The sequence below is a fragment of the Leptopilina heterotoma genome, unplaced genomic scaffold, assembly GCF_015476425.1.
Source record: "Leptopilina heterotoma isolate Lh14 unplaced genomic scaffold, ASM1547642v1 Lhet_163, whole genome shotgun sequence".
Classification (NCBI taxonomy): domain Eukaryota; kingdom Metazoa; phylum Arthropoda; class Insecta; order Hymenoptera; family Figitidae; genus Leptopilina; species Leptopilina heterotoma.
Window position 1 is genome coordinate 1223069 of NW_025110879.1, and position 14600 is coordinate 1237668.

At 29.2% G+C, this 14600-nt stretch overlaps 1 long non-coding RNA gene across 1 annotated transcript; it reads right to left on the minus strand.

The window, feature by feature from the left end:
- Positions 1–105: 105 nt before the first annotated feature.
- Positions 106–14491, minus strand: LOC122498991. The gene is made up of 3 exons (XR_006301290.1): positions 14297–14491; positions 699–822; positions 106–415 (listed from the first exon to the last, which is right to left on the minus strand). It is a non-coding gene; the product is annotated as an uncharacterized LOC122498991 (long non-coding RNA).
- Between the last annotated feature and the right edge of the window lie 109 nt (positions 14492–14600).

A 14600-nucleotide genomic window follows, 5' to 3' on the forward strand; every position in this document is an offset into this window, starting at 1 on the left:
AAATTGATAAAATAAATACTTAGAAAATTAGAAAGGGGCAAAATGTACAAATTCAGAGAAAAAATAAAGAAAAATACGAAAAAGAAAAAAATAAATTAATTTCAGAAAAGAATAATAGAAAGTTTGTTATTTTTTCAGTTTACGTGGCCAAAGGGGATTAGGATATTTTTCTACCTGAGCGACATCAAAGGAACACTTGTTCGTAATTTCACGTGCAGAAAATATTTTGCAATACCAACCAGAATATTATGACAAGTCTTGATGTTTCAACTTCAATAGATATATCAGCCATTATAAACGCAACGCAGCATAGAAATCTATTATCGGTGAATCAAAAGCTCAAACTTTTTGTCACCTTTCTCAAAGCCAAACTTATTCGCAGACAAATTCCCTCTCACTGTTTTCATCCTGTCACCTAAAAAGGTAATATTTTACAAGAAATTATTTATTTTACCTTGTATTTATTTTATACGATAATATTTATTATTCTCTTTTTTATCTGTTCTTCATTATTATTTTTTATTTGTTTTTTATTTCTCCAGAAAAAAAATTCTGTGTAATATTAATGTATTAATATTAATATCACTATATTTATTACTAAAGTTATTATAAAGAATTTGTTTCATTAACATTATTAAAAGCAGATAATTCATTGTTGAAAAAATTTTGTTCTAAATTTGCTGGAAATCTATATATACCTTTCTTCCTGGTGTGAGACCAGCAAATGAACAATAAGTCATTATGAATGTTTCCCTTTTTAAGTTGACATTTTGGGATCATGGATCCAGCACCCCAGGATTCTTTCTTGCCAGGACGAGGTACCTGCAGGCCAATTATACTTTATTACAGTGATCATTATAGTTTTTGTGATGCTTTTCAATGATTTTCAGAATCGTAAATAAACCAGTAAGTTTATAATAATAACAATATTTATAGTATAATAATAATAAATATATTAATTTTAAACTAGCGTCATATTCCTCGCTCGCTCGGAAGACATTTTACTTATTTATTTCCACTTACATAAATAGTTTTAGAGGTAAAAATTTTGTTTAAAAAATTTTTAACGTCAAAAACTCTCCTGATTAAGCTAATTTTGTTTAAAAAAATCTTTAACTTCAAAAACGATCCTTATACCTCATACAGTATGAATGCAGGCTAATTGTTTATAACATTTTTACACCAATAGGTCTTTTTTAAAAAATTATGTAATATATGTTTTCGTAGTGGTTTTTAGCGTAGAATCAAATAGCGCTATAAGTTTCTTAAAAAAATCGACTTCTCTTCATTTGTTTATAAAAAAAAAATTGTTAAAAAAAATATTTTTTTAACATTCAACGACAAAAATTATCATTAGCCCAGGTAGAAATTGACGACCGGGATGGTACCGGACCGATACTAACGGCGGATTATAAGTGCCGGGGCGGTACCGGCATAAGACCGTAATTTTTACCGTCTCGGTACCGGCAAATTGCCGGATGATAACTGCGGCAGGTATCCGGCATACGTACCGGGCCGGTACCGAATTGTCCACCGGGGCGGTACTGGCCCGGTTATTGTTGGAAGGCATTTAGTGCTGGTTTATTACCGGCTGCACAACCGGCTAGGTACTGGTCCAGTACCGGCATAAATCTGTTCATTCCACCGGCGCAGTACCGGTAAATTGCCGGATGATAACTTCGGTAGGTATCCGGCAACCGTACCGGGCCGGCACTGATGAATATCTGACACAGTACCGGGCCGGCACTAAAAAACAACCGGTGTGGTACCGGGCCGGTTAAAAAAATTACATTTCAGTCTGATTAATTGTTTAATTATTATTATTATTATCAATGTTATTATTAATTTTAAATTGGAAACAGTAAATATATTAAATGCTGAAACAGAGAAACATAAACAATTATAGAAAAATCTGAAGACTCGAGGAATTGAACTCAGGACCCTGAGGCTGCAAAGTCGACACCACATCCGCTAACCTAAACCTGCATATGGAAAGTAAATGCAAAGTGAGCTTATAAAGTCCAACCGACATTCCACCTGGCAGCAGTACCGGGCCGGCACTAATATTCAACCGGTGCGGTACCGGGCCAGCATTTGTATTTTCTAATTTATTTTAATTCAATTTAAATCATTAAAAATAAATAAATAAAAATAGTAATTATAAATAATAATAACCGCCCTATTCACCGGCTAAATACCGGGCCGGCACCAATAAGCAACCTACTCGGTATTAATATAATTGCCAGCATAACTTACTAATTAATTTATTATTAATAATTAAATTAATTAATAAATTAAGTTTCAAATTTTTTTTCTCTTCTTTAATTCTTTTTCTGCTAGTTTAACATTAGCAAACAACCGGGACGATACTGGGCCAGTAATAATATTTTTGTCGGCAAAACTTCTCTGCCAGTAGAAAGTATTAAGTAAATTTTTGTGCTGGGCGGGTGCTGGGCCGGCTCAAATATTATCACCGGCAAATCTCATTCGTCCGTATAAAAACAAAACCAAATAGTAGTACCGGGCCGGTGCTGGGCCGGTACAAATATTATCACCGGCAAATCTTCTTTGGCGGTATAAAAACAGAACTAAATTATAGTATCGGGCCGGTGCTGGTCCGGTAAAAATATTATCACCGACAAATCTCCTCCGGCGGTATAAAACAGAGCGAAATGACAGTACCGGGCTGGTAAATATATTATCACCGGCAAATCTCCTTCGGCGGTATAAAACAGAGCGAAATGACAGTACCGGGCCGGTGCTACGCCGGTGCTGGGCCGGTAAAAAAATTATCACCGGCAAATCTTCTTCGGCGGTATAAAAACAGAAGTAAATTATAGTACCGGGCCGTTGCTGGGTCAGATATTTTTTATCAACCGGCCCGGTACACACTACCAGTACCGGTACAAATCCACATTTACCACCGGGCCGGTACTGGGCTGGTATTTATTTCATATCCGGCCCGGTACCTTTTTGCCGGTACCGGCATAAGTCCAACTTTACAACCGGTTCGGTACCATGCCGGTCGTTAGTGCTGGCACATCTCCAACTTTTCTGCCTGGGAGATCCCATGCCAGGATTCCAATAGTTACTTTTATTATATCTGCATTCCTTTGCCTATATATACACTACCGTCGGGAATTATCGGTATACGGCTGCAGACGCACGGCCTAAAACATGCCAATCTTTAAATCTCGATTTCTTTGTAAATGCAAATTTCAGAAAATTAACAAAGATACCATTCGAAAGATTATTACATTCTGCGATTAATGATAGATAACTGAAAATTTTAATAATTTATACAAAAATTGCAGCAATCGACAAATTTGACAAAAAAAATTTTAAAAATAAAATTTTTTTGGAAATTTTTTCAACCCCTGCACATTTTTCAAAAATTGTAGAAAAAAATTGAAACTTATATAGGTGTAATCATTCAAGTTGCATTTTTAATTTCAGACCAAAAGAGTTTAAAAATCTTATTCGGTTCGTGAGATATCATTATAAACGTCGGAGCATGTTTTTTGACAAATGCATTGAGTTAGTCGATTTTGAACGGTTTTTGGCTGAAAATGCTCGGCTGTTTATAATGATATCTCGATAACCGATTAAGATTTTTTAACTTTTTTGGTCTTAAATTAAAGATGAGACTTGAATGATTACACCTATATAAGTTTCAAATTTTTTCTACAATTTTTAAAAAATTTGCAGGGGTTCAAAAAATTTCCGAAAAAATTTTATTTTTTAATTTTTTTTGTCAAATTTGCCGATTGCTGCTAATTTTGTATAAATTATTAAAATTTTCAGTTATGTATCATTAATCGCAGAATTTAATAATCTTTCGAATGGTATATTTGTTAATTTTCTGACATTTGTATTTACAAAAAAATCGTGATTTAAAGATTGGTATGTTTTTGGGCCGTGCGCGTGCAGCCGTACCGATAATTCCCGACGGTAGTGTAGGCATCAATGGGTTAATGTAAAAAATCTTTTCCTTAAAGCATTTTTTCAGTTAGTAGAAAATAAATTTGACACAATAACGTTTGACTTTTGTTACACTGAAGACCATAACAATACAAAATTAGAAATATAAGCCTGGATAAAGTGTGGAGGAAAAGATTTTTTACAATAAAAAAGGAAAATAATGTTTATAAAAAAGTTAAAAATATATAGTTAAACTGTTTATAATAATAATATATACGTATATAATTAATAAATGTATTACGGGTGAGCAGTAAAGGTCATATCATCTTTTAAAATACACTGATATAGGCGCTACTTAGTTAGCCGCAACGCACAAAAACTCGTAGCGCAAACTTCAAAAATTTTTTTCTCAAAAACATCAAAAATCACTTCTTTAAAAATTTAACCACTTATTAAGGAAGGTTTAAATTTTGAGAAAATAATTTTTTTAGGAAACTGCATGATGTCCTTAGCATATTTTTTTAACAATAAAAAATTATTGTTTTAACAAATTATTGAAAATTTAATTTTTTTTAACTTTTTTTAATAATATTATAAAAAATTGACATTTATTTATTTATTTTCAGTTTCCGATTTTTCAAATCTTGACACAGTTATTAAGTACCCCAAATACTACAAAATTACAAACTTTAAGAAAAATCGGTGATCCACCATTTACTTTTCGTATGGAACTGCCCTTGATATAAAAATTTTAATTTGTAGTATCCCAGTAAGAAACGAAAAATTGAAAAGTATTAAAAAGATTCTATTCTTTTGAATGCCATTTCTGTCCAATACTTTTCTATCCAGTGAGAGCAATATAAATAGTAACGATATCAATCCTCTTGAATACCCAGTAAGAAAGCAAAGATTAAGAAGCATTAAAAAAATTCTATCCTTTTGAATGACATTTCTGCCCTATGCTTCTGAATTCCGCGACAGTAGTATAATAATATAATACTAATATTGTTGACATATAGAATGTTCAATTACTTTCAAATAACTGCACTCATGAATTTATTTGCTATTTTAAAAAGGAATAATTATTAAATTATCAGTTAAAAGGGTTAAAAGTGTTTAAAGGTCTCTGAAATTTTTAGGTTATGATTTATTGTCTAACAGAATAACGGCCCTGACTAGTTTAAATGACGTTGAATTGGTAAACAATCAATTTTTCAGCAAGTTTTTCTTTGAACACAAACACTTTTTACAAAATCTGCCACGTATGTATCTTATAAATTACAAAAATCCAGAAGATTGCTTGAATGCATGCAGAAACGCGGTTCCAATGAAAAATTGAAAAGTGATATAATGACAGGCTGTAATAATTTCGGATGGGATTGGAAAGCATTCAGAAAAAAATTTTGTCTTTGTTAAAAATTACAAAAAGAATTGAATAGCATTCATTTTTAGACGAAACGTGGTCCTATCATGGTATAGAAAAGTATTGGACAGAAATGGCGTTCAAAAGTATTGGATAATTTCTACTACACCATACAGAGTTTGAATTATTTCAATCCTTTTCAATTTTTCGTTTCTTACTGGGATATCAAATAAATAGTTATTTGTAGTAGTGATGCCGCGAGAGTTCTCTCGTCCATGCAAAAAGTCAATACGAGACGAGAATTTACGTGTTACCGTCTCGTCTCGCGGCATCACTAATTTGTAGCAAATTCGAATTATTTAAGTCAAATGAATGGAATAATTGGATTTAATAAATATTGCTTTAAATCAATTAGGAAAATTACTTGATTCATAGATAGATTTAAACGTTCTAGGGCTTAAAAGATTTCTACATTCATGTACTTTAACATGGCGATGGGCGTTTTTCGCAAATTTTCATTTCCGATGCCAATAGAGCTGTCAAAAGTCAAATGGTCCAAAAAATTCAAAATACTTTTATGAATTAAAAGCAAAAAACGAGGTAAATTATTCTGTAACTCATTCTTTAACAGTTTTTTAAGGTCCCCGAATATAAATCTAAAGTTTTTTTTTAAATTCAAAATGGCGGATCCAATATGGCGGACAAAATACAAATTTTATCAGATTTGATTAAAACTTGTTACTCGGTGGTTTTTAGGGTTGCTGATTACGAATCTACACTACCGCGGTCAAAATTGAGAGACCATCCATTTTCAGGTGATTGAAAAACATTTTAAAACACAAAATGTATGGAAACTAAAATATTTTGCTTTTTATTTTTTGAAAGATGATAAAATTTTGAAAAGAACAAGATCTTTTGGCGCGACTTCTTATCCCATATAGATGATTTACTAGAATATTTGCGAGATATTATTTTATTTCTCAAAACATCACTTTAGTATAATTTTAGCTCTAAAAAATAATTGTAAGACAGAATGCTTATAGGTAAATAATGTCTTATTAAGTAATGAATCATTAATCAAATTTTAAGTAAAAATACTTTTTAAACAACATAAGTCTTAATTGAAAGAATTTTTTAGAATAAGAATAATAATTAAACAAAAATATCTTTAAAACTAAAATAGATTTGAACGATATTTTATAGAAAAAGATTACAATTTGTAAAAAAATTTGTTAAGCAAATATTTAAAGTCTCAAATTCTTTGTTTAATAGAATATTTATGTGCCAATCTTTCAATTTTCAAAAAATCTTATTTATTGGAATATATGTTTAAATAAACTTTTATTAATACAATGTATTATTTAGAAAAAATGATATATGAAAAAATGTATAATTTAATTAACTCTTGTATGACAAAAATTTTTCTTAGGCAAATGGTAATTTTATAGAATGTTAATTAAAAAGAATATTAATTTACAAGAAATGAAAGTGAAACGAATTCTAATTTAATAGAATACTTAAATGTCTGAATTATAATTTGGCAGCATGTCAATTCGATCGATTTTATATTTGTAAGAAATTCAATTTGACATAACATCAATTTATAAGAAACACTTTTTCGTAGAATTTTAATTTATCAGAATTGTAATTTTGTAGAATATTAATATTGCCAAATCTAATTTTAGTAGAAATCTGCTTTATCAGAATGATCAAATGTTCGAATCTTCAAAATTTCTAATTTCATTTTTACCTACAATCAATGTGACATAAATATTTGGCGCAAATTTAAAAATTGACCAATCAGAAATTAAATTTTTAAAATTTGCGCCAAATATTTATGTCACATTGATTGTAGGTAAAAATGAAATTAGAAATTTTGAAGATTCGAACATTTGATCATTCTGATAAAGCAGATTTCTACTAAAATTAGATTTGGCAATATTAATATTCTACAAAATTACAATTCTGATAAATTAAAATTCTACGAAAAAGTGTTTCTTATAAATTGATGTTATGTCAAATTGAATTTCTTACAAATATAAAATCGATCGAATTGACATGCTGCCAAATTATAATTCAGACATTTAAGTATTCTATTAAATTAGAATTCGTTTCACTTTCATTTCTTGTAAATTAATATTCTTTTTAATTAACATTCTATAAAATTACCATTTGCCTAAGAAAAATTTTTGTCATACAAGAGTTAATTAAATTATACATTTTTTCATATATCATTTTTTCTAAATAATACATTGTATTAATAAAAGTTTATTTAAACATATATTCCAATAAATAAGATTTTTTGAAAATTGAAAGATTGGCACATAAATATTCTATTAAACAAAGAATTTGAGACTTTAAATATTTGCTTAACAAATTTTTTTACAAATTGTAATCTTTTTCTATAAAATATCGTTCAAATCTATTTTAGTTTTAAAGATATTTTTGTTTAATTATTATTCTTATTCTAAAAAATTCTTTCAATTAAGACTTATGTTGTTTAAAAAGTATTTTTACTTAAAATTTGATTAATGATTCATTACTTAATAAGACATTATTTACCTATAAGCATTCTGTCTTACAATTATTTTTTAGAGCTAAAATTATACTAAAGTGATGTTTTGAGAAATAAAATAATATCTCGCAAATATTCTAGTAAATCATCTATATGGGATAAGAAGTCGCGCCGATCTTTTAGAAGTCATTTGGCCAATATTTTATTTAGATATTTTTAAAAAATTGTCTTTTTCAATGTCTTGCAAAAATTTAAATAACTTTTAAAATAATGAACGCTTTTTAATGATCTTAAGCTTATTTTAAAGGTCATTTCCTACACTATAAGAATTACTTACAGGCATTAACGTGTAATTTTTTTCTTAGAAAATGCAGGCCGTCAAACTTGGACCAAAAAAATTCAAAAAATTTGGAACAATTTTTCTGTATACTAAAAACTATTTTAGAAAATATATAAAACATTATATAGTGTAGATTTTTCAAGAAAATTTAATAAAAAAAATACGTTTGAATTTTAAAAATTATTTTTCTGTAAATAAGAATGTTTCAAATTTTTTATATTTCTTTGGGTCAAGTTTGACCGCCTGTATTTTTTAAGAAAAAAATTACACGTTAATGCCTATAAGTAATTCTTAAAGTGTAGCAAATGACCTTTAAAATAAACCTAAGATCATTAAAAAGCGTTCATTATTTTAGAAGTTATTCAAATTTTTGTAAAACATTGAAAATGGCGATTTTTTAAAAATATCTAAATGAATTATTGGCCAAACGACTTCTGAAATATCTTGTTCTGTTCAAAATTTTATCATCTTTAAAAAAATGGGATCAAAAAGATTTGATCCTATTCCCTTCAAACGTGTTACTCGGGGGCTTTTGGGGTCGCAGATTATGAATATAAAGTTACTTTGTAGAAATTGAAAATGATGAATCCAATATGGTGGGCAAATTTTAAAATTTGATCATATATTTAATTAAAAAGTGTTACTCGCGGGGGTTTTTAGCGCATCTGATAACGAATTTGAAGTCACTTTTAAGAAATTCTAGTTCCATACTGTTCTATAATGTAAACAATTTGTTATTATTACAAATTTAAAAATTTTTTCCACCATTTTGAATTTTGAATTTTTAAAAAGAGACTTCAGATTCGTAATCAGCGACCCTAAAAACCTCCGAGTAACAAGTTTTAATCGAATCTGTTCCAATTTGAATTTTGTCCTCCATATTGGATCCGCCATTTTGAATTTAAAGAAAACTTTAGATTTATATTCGGGGACCCTAAAAACTGTTAAAGAATGAGTTACAAAATAATTTACCCCGTTTTTTGCTTTTAATTCATTAAAGTATTTTGAGATTTTTGGACCTTTTGACTTTTGACAGCTCTATTGGCATTCGAAATGAAAATTTGCAAAAAACGCCCATCGGCATCTTAAAGTACATGAATGTAGAAATCTTTTAAGCCCTAGAACGTTTAATTCCATCAATCAATTTTTGTTTACAGCTCTGTCCGTGTTGACGTGGAATTTCCCTTATTTATATCAAATATGCAATTATTTTTCATAATTAATTATTTTAATTTAGACCAATATCTCTTTAATTGCGTCAAATAATTATTTATGTAGTCATTTAAATAATTTTTTATCTATATATTTATTTGATTCAAATAACTTGAATTATGCGAATATACGAAACTTTTTTCTTAGAAAATGCAGGTTGGCAATAAACTTAAACCAAAAGAATTTAAAAAATTTGAAACAATCTTATAAACCCCTTCGCTGTTTGGAAAAATAATCATATGATTGGCCCAAAATGTTCAGCAAAATCTGGTAGATGAATTTTTATGAAACTTAGTATACAAGGGTTTTTGGGGTCGCTGAATATAAATATGACGTCAAAAAAAATTCAAAATGGTGGATCCAATATGTCGGACAAAATTTTTAAATTTTAAACAGATATTATAAACAAAAAAAACAAAGAACAGAAAGTGTAATGTAAAACCTTTGCAGCCTCCACGCGGGACATTCTGGTGTCATGATTCGTTTTATCAGCTAATGCAAAGGATATAGAATAGAGTACAAAATTTGATAAAAATCGGGATGAATTAAAAAAATTACGTCCCTCATTTTGAATTCATAATTTTTTATTTTGAAAGACAAATTTAAATTCAGCGACCCAAAATATCCCTAGATACTAAAATTGATAAAAATCCAAATGAATTAAAAAAATTTTCAAAAAGTATGTCCGCCGATTTGAATCCTGCATTTTGAAGTTTTACAAATGATGGTCAAACTTTGCGTTCGCGAACGACTTTCGCGAACCTATTGTGCTTAGGCCTTAATGATGTGCACCGTCGAAATTGTCCGGTACACACCATTAGAACTCGACTGTCGATAAACCGGTTGTACTCAGGAGAGGTTTTCTACAGTTTCCCTCTCCACTGGCAAGAAAACCCATTAGACGGGTGGTCCAGGCGGAATGCGAGTACTCCTAATAAAGTCGGCTGTAGACGCAAATTAGGTTAATATATAGAAAATTTCTAAGTAGAATGGTTATGCTTAATCCAAAAAGTATTTCTCGGGGACTCTTGTCGAAGTGCGTAAGGCCAATACTGCCGTCCAGAGGAAAAAGATACATAAGCGACATTTTTGAAAAAATTGAATTTTTGGTATCATTGGATTCATAAAAAAAGCTGCATTTACTGTGTAAAAAAGAATTAAAAAATTTAATTATTTATTGTAAAAAAAGATTGTTTAAAAATGACAAAAATGGAAAAAGTGACGAAATACAGAGTTAAAAGATACATAAAACACTTTGTGGGTTCATATTTCGGTAAACGACGCTGCATACGTCACCAACTTACAGGACAAAATGATACACAAAGTCGCTTATGTATCTTCTTACTCGGTAAAGGAGCCTGAGAGTGAGCTGACTTTACAGACTAAAAGAAGCGACTGTTTTTCGACTGTCTTTATGTATCTTTTTCCTCTGTAAAATGGTCTGACAGTGAGTCGAGTTTACAGAAGAAGAAAAGCGATAATGTTACTACACAGGCTTAGTTCTTTTACATTATGTCGCTTATGTATCTTTTTCCTTTGGACGGCACCGCTCAGCTCGAGTAAGTTTACCGAGAAATAAACATAAGCGACTTTGTGCTTTTATTCGTCTGTATTTATCACTACTAGAAACCCGTATATCCATTTTACAATAGAAATTGTTTAAAAAATTAATTTTTTTTACATAATGAGAAGCAGAATATTTTTTTATTAAATATTGATCAAAAATTTTTTTAAAAAAGTTAATTTGAATTATAGTTCCGGAGGCAAAAAGTTTTCTTTGATTTTCTCGGATTGATGGTAATGTCGCTTATGTATCTTTTTCTTTTGGACGGCAGAGTTCCGCAGTTAAAATTGTGGTTACCTTTTTTGAAAGATTGTCAAAATTCGTAGTATTTTATAAATTGAAATTTTTATTAAATATGAACAAAGCTGATTTAATTAAATCTAGAAAAGGAAATTTTTTGCATATAAACGGGTCAACGTATAAGAAAAGGAATTGATCGGAAAAGAAGAAATTATGAGAAACAACTTATAACTGTTGTACAAAAGTATAGAGATTACGATGATGATAATGATATATACGATCTTACTTACAGACTGTTGGATATCACATAAAATTTTAGCTGTCATAAATAAGTAATTAAATTATTCAAACTTTTTGGGAAAATTGTCTTTAGGAAAAGTTTTTTTGGGAAAAAAGATTTTTGAGAAAAGAAATCGTTGGGAAACTTGTTTTGGAAAAAGTGTCCTACAATCAATATTTTTATTTCCGGTTGCAGAATTATTTCTGAAAAATAGAAAAATTAGTAAAAATTCGAGTTCAATATTTAAAGTTTGAGTTTCAGTGAATAAGTTTTTTTTAAATAAAATTGTTGTATAATAATTGTTGCAGAATTATTTTTGTGAAATAAAAAAGTTAGTAAACAATATTCGAGTTTAGATTTAAAATTTGAGTTCCAGTGAATAATAATTATTCACTGGAACTCAAATTTTTAAACAATTATTGTTTAAATTTAAAAAAAAAGGTTCGTTTATTCATTACATAAATATGCAAATTGTTTAGAATTTATAATGACAATAAAGCTAATAAAAGTATATATGTGACTGTCCACGAGAAAACAAGGCTTAGCTCCCAAACGTGAATTTCACAGGGCGAGCGATTGAAGTACTACGATTGAAGTTAACTACGCTTGACATACCCATCTTTAAAACGATATATTGTCGAAAGTAATTGATATTTTTAACTTCTGACTTTTGCATTTGAAAAAGCAACATAAAATCTGTCGATTACCATAAAAAAATCAAAATTGATTTTTTGGACCTAAGCCTTGTTTTCTCGTGGACAGTCACATATGGGGCATTCCAGGCCAAATCGGAAATCATTTTGCTTTTGCATCTCAAATCTTTTTTAAACATTTTTTTTCTTTTATTACTCTTTCAAATGAGGTACCTTGATTTTTTTCAAATTTTTTCATAAAGCTGTTCAGGAGATACAGATTTTTGAAACATGACGTTTTTTACGAAAATTTTTTCTTTAAATGCTTATAACTCGGTCAAAAATTGATCAAATTGGACGTTTTTATAATGAAAAGTTTTGTTTTCCCGCGTAGTTTTTAATAAAAATATTAAAAAAAATTTTTTTTAAATTTACTATAAGATTTTAAAATTTTTTAAATAAAATTTCATTTTTAACAATGTATGTATCGATCAATTTTTTTCAAAATTTTTTGTAAGAAACTAGCACTAAATTAACGATTTTTAAGCCTTGTCCGATCGTGGCCAATAATGGGATCTATTTATTTAAAAAATTTTAATTTTTATATTGGCAATAAAAATTACCACCGCGGGCTCGGTGTCGCTAGTGTTTTACACCAAAAATGGACGAAATGGGTGTACAAATTTAAAAAAATATAAACTTATATTGTTACTTTTCTGTTTTAATTTTAAGTAGTTTTTCAATAAAAAGATAAATAATGACCAACAATCTTAACAAATATTTCTTAAACATTAGAATACTTTAAATATTAACATTTTTTGCAACCTTGTACACCCACAGTAGCCATTTTTTTTAGTTCACGTTATGGTCACTATGTGTCGCATTGCAATTTTAAATCCCCAATACACAGTGCAAAACGGTAGGCCTAACTTGCCATTTGACCAAATCACAATTTTACACAGAAAGAAGGTTAAGTTTGGAGAGACTCAGTCTGAAAACACATTTGCTGTCAAAAATTTGTGTGATTTTGTCAAATGGCATAAGTTAGGCATTTGGCCACCACTGCGTATATAAAAATTAAAAATTTCAAAATAAATAGATCCCATCTTTTTTGCCCACGATCGGACAAGGCTTAAAAATTGTTAATTTAGTGCTAGTTTCTTACGAAAAATTTTGAAAAAAATTGATCGATACATACATTAATGTATGTATCGACAATTGAGGAGTCGGGAAGAAGAATTTTCAATTTTCAATGTTCAGCGTTGGCACTTATACTTGCGTTACGCTGTGTATATACGGCCATGACCTGGTGACTTCGGGAAGAAGAACTCGCCGAGAGCTCCAACGCATGCGTTAATATCAGCCGAGTAGCAGTGACAGGCCCAGAGGCGCTCACTGCTTCCCGACTATGATATTAGAGAATACGTTTCCGCGCTCGGCGAGTTCTTCTTCCCGGCTCCTCAATTAATGAAATTTTATTTAAAAAATTTTAAAATCTTATCGTAAATTATTTAAAAATTTTTTTAAAATATTTTTATTAAAAACTACGCGTGAAAACAAAACTTTTCATTATAAAAACGTCCAATTTGATTCATTTTTGACCGAGTTATAAGCATTTAAAGAAAAAATTTACGTAAAAAACGTCATTTTTCAAAAATCTGTATCTTCTGAACCGCTTTATGAAAAAATTTGAAAAAATTAAGGTAGCTCATTTCAAAGAGGACTAAAAGAAAAAAAATGTTTAAAAAAAATTTGAGATGCAAAAGCAAAATGATTTCCGATTTGGCCTGGAATGCCCCATATGCAACTTCTATTTATCTTATATCACTTTCTTATCTGTTTATTTTTGCTATTATATATACCTACATTAAGCTTATCAATATTTTTGTTTACTTTATTAGGTCTATTTAAAATTTCTGCTATATTTCGATAAAGTTTTTGTGCAAATAAAATTTAAATTATTTTAGCAAATCTGATAAAATTATAATTATAGAAGAAAGAAACGAACTGACAGAAGGTTAACGGACTTTGTTTTGAACAAAATTTTATTTTTCTATGTTTTCATTGTTTATTTTTTTATATCCTTTGGAAATAAGTTGATAACAAATTAAAGACTGTATATAATTACAATATGATAATTTCATTTTCACAGAATAAAAAAGAGATTAAAAATATTTGTTTTACTGTCAATATTAACAATTTGAATAATGTAAACAAAGCATGGTTTACCAATTTATAGTTTCCTGCACATTAGGTTTGATAACTTTTTGTTTCGGAAAGTTTGCTTTACAAATTGCAGTGGAATTTCCTCAATATTTACAATTGTTGTAGGTAAATGTAACGATGGTAGTAATAAACAATTAATTGTTAAAAAGTATCATCTGCTTTCGAACAACTTTCAGGAACACATGCTGACATGCAACACAGAATGAAAACAAATATAGCAGACGACATTTTTCTTAGTTCGAAACTTTCACATTGTGGCGCTGCAATCTTAAGCCTAGATTAAGAATTAAGAAATGCCTGTGGACTG